At 70.6% G+C, this 5000-nt stretch overlaps 1 non-coding gene across 1 annotated transcript; it reads right to left on the reverse strand.

Moving 5' to 3' along the window:
• Window positions 1-2788: 2788 nt before the first annotated feature.
• On the reverse strand, window positions 2789-2907 carry LOC135979658 (5S ribosomal RNA). The gene has a single exon (XR_010596923.1). It is a non-coding gene; the product is annotated as a 5S ribosomal RNA (ribosomal RNA).
• Between the last annotated feature and the right edge of the window lie 2093 nt (window positions 2908-5000).

Below are 5000 nucleotides of genomic sequence, written 5' to 3' on the forward strand. Positions count from 1 at the left end.
GCTTAATAGTCCTCCCCCGAGGATAGGCTTAATAGTCGCCCCCCGGCCAGTCCGGGGGAGGCTTAATAGTCGTTCCAGGGGAGGCTTAATAGTCATCCCCCGGGCAGTCCGCGGGAGGCTTAATAGTCGTCCCCCGAGTGCTCCGGGGGGCAGGCTTAATAGTCGTTCCCCAGGCAGTCTGGGAGAGGCTTAAGAGTCATCCCCCGACAGTGTGGGTGTGGGTGTGGGCGGGGGGGAGGCTTAGCAGTCGTCCCCAGGGCGGTCCGGGGGTGGGGGGAGGCCTCAGAGTCGTCCCTCCGAGAGCCGTGTCGGCGGCGGTGGCGGGTGTCAGGCTTTACGTCCAGCCTCCGGAGGGTGAGCGTCCTCGGACGCGATGCAGCCGCCGCAGAGAGGCAGCCTCCGAGGCAGGGAGCGGAGCACCGAGGCTGGGGAGTGGGGAGCAGGAGCCGGGGGGGAGGTGGGGGGCGTTCAGGACAACAGGTCAACCCCCTGGAAGCGGCTGTCAAATGTTCAACGTCCCCACTCGGCCACCAGGTCAAGCCCCGGGAAGCGGCTGTAAAATTCTCAAAGTCCCCACCGGGACAATAGGTCAAGCCCTGGGAGGCGGCTGTCAAATGTTCAAAGTCCCCACCGGGACAACAGGTCAACCCCCGGGAAGCGGCTGTCAAATTTTCAAAGTCCCCGTTCGGCCACCAGGTCAACCCGCTGAATCTACTGGGTTGACCTGGCGGCCGTTTTGCTTTCCGGCCACCAGGTCAACCCATTGGTTTCGACGGGTTGACCTGGCGGCTGGTTTGCTTTCCGGCCACCAGGTCAACCCATTGGATTCGACGGGTTGACCTGGTGGCCGGTTTGCTTTCCGGCCCGGGTGTCACCCCACTCCGAGGGCAGCACGGCAGTGGTCTTGAGGACCACAGAGGGGGGCTTAATAGTCGAGACGGAGCAGGTCCGGGGGAGGCTTAATAGTCGCCCCCCGGCCAGTCCGGGGGAGGCTTAATAGTCGTCCCCCGAGGACTCCGGGGGCCAGGCTTAATAGTCGTCCCCCCCCGGGCGCTCCAGGGGGGAAAGCTTAATAGTCCTCCCCCGAGGACTCCGGGGGCAGGCTTAACAGTCGTCCGCCCCGGGCGCTCCAGGGGGAAAGCTTAATAGTCCTCCCCCGACAGTGTGTGTGTGTGTGTGTGGGAGGGAGGCTTAGCAGTCTTGCCCCGGGCGGTCCGGTGGGGGAGGCTTAGCAGTCGTCCCCAGGGCGGTCCGGGGGTGGGGGGGGGGGGGAGGCCTCACAGTCGTCCCTCGGAGAGCCGGGTCAGCGGCAGTGGTGGGTTTACGTCCAGCCTCCGGAGGGTGCGCGTCCTCGGAGGCGATGCAGGCGCCGCAGAGAGGCAGCCTCCGAGGCAGGGAGCGGAGCACCGAGGCTGGGGAGAGGGGAGCAGGAGCCGGGGGCTGGGGCTGGGGGTGGGGGGCGTTCAGGACAACCGGTCAAGCCCCGGGAAGCAGCTGTCAAATGTTCCAAGTCCCCACTCGGCCACCAGGTCCACCCCAGTCTAGCAATGGGGTTGACCTGGCTGACGGCCGGTTAGTATCAAGGTAAACTCACCGTCGTCCACAGGAGGGCAGCTCTCAGGCCGGCCGGCTGCGGCTGACTCTGGGGCGGCGCCCGGTCCCGGCAGCGAGGGGCGGGGGGCGCGGAGCGAGACGGGGCTAACCGGGGGGGGGCGCCTCCTGCGACTTTGGGGGCCGCGGGTCGTCAGTGGCGTGCAGGCCGGGCCTCTCCCGGGGGATTCGGGGGGGCGGTCCTGCGGGCCGGGCGCAGGGGGCTCGAGCGAGCCCGGGCCGGTCCGCCCCGGGGCCGGGGTCTCCGCCTGCGGCTCAGGGGGGCGCGGGTCGTCGGGGGAGGAAGCCCGGGGGAGCCGCACACCGGCCCGCCAGGCCAGGCCTGGCCTGGATGGCCGCGGGGGGATTCGGGGCGGTCCCGCGGGCCGGGGGCCGGGCGCAGGGGAGGCGGGGGGGCCGAGCGAGTCCGTCCCGGGCCCGGGGCCTCCCCCTGCGGCTTTGGGGTCCGTGGGTCCCCGCTGGAGGAAGCCACTGGGAGCTGGACACCCGCCGTCCGTCCCGCCAGGCCAGGCCTGGCCTGGGTGGCCGCGGGGGGATTCGGGGCGGTCCCGCGGGCCGGGGGCCGGGCGCAGGGGAGGCGGGGGGGCCGAGCGAGTCGGGCCCGGGCCCGGGGCCTCCCCCTGCGGCTTTGGGGTCCGTGGGTCCCCGCTGGAGGAAGCCGCTGGGCGCTGGACACCCGCCGTCCGTCCCGCCTGGCCAGGCCTGGCCTGGGTGGCCGCGGGGGGATTCGGGGCGGTCCCGCGGGCCGGCGGCCGGGCGCAGGGGGTCCGAGCGAGTCCGTCCCGGGCCCGGGGCCTCCCCCTGCGGCTTTGGGGTCCGTGGGTCCCCGCTGGAGGAAGCCGCTGGGCGCTGGACACCCGCCGTCCGTCCCGCCTGGCCAGGCCTGGCCTGGGTGGCCGCGGGGGGGGATTCGGGGCGGACCTGCGGGCCGGCGGCCGGGAGGGTCCGGGCCAGTCCGCCCCATGCCCGGGGTCTCCCCCAGCGGCTTCGGTGGCCCCGGGGGGGGTCCTCCGCGGAGGAAGCCGGGTGGGTGGGGAGCCGGACCCCAGGCGCCCAGACCCGTGACCTGCGGCCGCGACCTCCGACTCGGCAGGAGCGACGAGGGGCTTTCCGGCCCGTCCCCCCCTCTCCTTCCCCCCCAGAAAAGGAGAGAGAGCTGACTCGGACCGGGAAAAGCTGCCTACGGCACCTGGGATTCCCAGGCGGTCACCCATCCAAGTACTAGCCAGGCCCGGGACGGTTTACCTTCCGAGATCGGACGGGATCGGGGGCGTTCGGTCCGGTATGGCCGTAGGCACCCGGCCCCGCGCCTCCTCGCCCGCTTTCCCCTGCCGACGCCCGGGCCTGCCGCACGGTGAGCCCCGGTCGGACTGCCCCCCCCCCCTGCGGCAGGGCCCCCGTCTCTCGCGGGCCCGGTCCTTTTTTCCTTTTCGAGCTCCGGGGCCCGGGCTGGCCGCCAGAGCCCCTCCGCCCGCCCTCCCCGGCGTCGGGGAAAATACTGTCCCGGACTTCCAGTGCGCCCGATCCTGTCAGCCGGGGGGTGGGGAGGGGCAGTCCCTCGCTGCGGCCGGGGAGGGTGAGCCCAGGGCGGCTTGCCTGCCGTGCGAGGCCCCTCTCGGCCACCAGGTCAACCCCGAGTCGAAAGGGCTGAAAAATTTTCAGAGTCCCCTCCCGGGCACCAGGTCAACCCGTGGAATCGGACGGGTTCACCTGCTGGCCGGTTCGCTTCCCGGGCACCAGGTCAACCCGTGGAATCGAAAGGGTTCACCTGCTGGCCGGTTTGCTTTCCGGCCACCAGGTCAACCCCTAGGGGTTTTAACGGGGGCACGCCCGGTGGCCTCTTTCCCGTCCGGTCACCAGGTCAACCCGGATCTCCCTCCTTCCCTGGGCGTCCCCTCCTCGGAGGCGTCAGGTTCCATTCCCCCCCCCCCCCCAGACTTCCAGGGGCCCGATCCAGTCGGCCGGGAGGCAGTCCCTCGCTGCGGCCGGGGAGGGTGAGCCCAGGGCGGCCTGGTCCATGTCTCTAGTGGGCCCGATCCTTTTTTTTTTTTTCGAGCTCCGGGGCCAGGCCCGCCCGGGCAGCCCTCCTCGGAGGCGTGGGGCGATTTCCCCCCGCCCCCAGACTTCCAGGGGCCCGATCCTGTCGGCCGGGAGGCAGTCCCTCGCTGCGGCCGGGGAGGGTCAGCCCAGGGCGGCTTGCCTGCCGTGCGAGTCCCCTCTCGGCCACCAGGTCAACCCCGAGTCGAAAGGGCTGAAAAATTTTCAGAGTCCCCTCCCGGGCACCAGGTCAACCCGTGGAATCGAACGGGTTCACCTGCTGGCCGGTTCGCTTTCCGGCCACCAGGTCAACCCGTGGAATCGAAAGGGTTCACCTGCTGGCCGGTTCGCTTTCCGGCCACCAGGTCAACCCCTAGGTTTTAAGGGGGGGGGACGCCAGGTGGCCTCTTTCCCGTCCGGTCACCAGGTCAACCCGGATCTCCCTCCTTCCCTGGGCGCCCCCTCCTCGGAGGCGTCAGGTTCCATTCTTTTTTCCAGACTTCCAGGGGCCCGATCCAGTCGGCCGGGTGGCAGTCCCTCGCTGCGGCCGGGGAGGGTGAGCCCAGGGCGGCTTGCCTGCCGTGCGAGTCCCCTCTCGGCCACCAGGTCAACCCCGAGTCGAAAGGGCTGAAAAATTTTCAGAGTCCCCTCCCGGGCACCAGGTCAACCCGTGGAATCGAACGGGTTCACCTGCTGGCCGGTTCGCTTCCCGGGCACCAGGTCAACCCGTGGAATCGAAAGGGTTCACCTGCTGGCCGGTTCGCTTTCCGGCCACCAGGTCAACCCCTAGGTTTTAAGGGGGGGGACGCCCGGTGGCCTCTTTCCCGTCCGGTCACCAGGTCAACCCGGATCTCCCTCCTTCCCTGGGCGCCCCCTCCTCGGAGGCGTCAGGTTCCAGTCTTTTTTCCAGACTTCCAGGGGCCCGATCCAGTCGGCCGGGAGGCAGTCCCTCGCTGCGGCCGGGGAGGGTGAGCCCAGGGCGGCCTGGTCCATGTCTCTAGTGGGCCCGATCCTTTTTTTTTTTTCGAGCTCCGGGGCCAGGCCCGCCCGGGCAGCCCTCCTCGGAGGCGTGGGGCGATTTCCCCCCCCCCCCCCAGACTTCCAGGGGCCCGATCCTGTCGGCCGGGAGGCAGTCCCTCGCTGCGGCCGGGGAGGGTCAGCCCAGGGCGGCCTGCTTGGCGGCCGGGTCCATGTCTCTAGTGGGCCCGATCCTTTTTTTCCCTTTTCCGGCTCCGGGGCCCGGGGTGCTCGGGTAGCCCTCCGCGGTGGCGTCGGCCAATTTTTTTTAAAATCAGACTTCCGTGGGCCCGATCCTGACGGCCGGGAGGCAGTCCCTCGCCGCGTCCGGGGAC

Source organism: Chrysemys picta, unplaced genomic scaffold (genome assembly GCF_011386835.1).
Source record: "Chrysemys picta bellii isolate R12L10 unplaced genomic scaffold, ASM1138683v2 scaf1098, whole genome shotgun sequence".
Lineage (NCBI taxonomy): Eukaryota > Metazoa > Chordata > Testudines > Emydidae > Chrysemys > Chrysemys picta.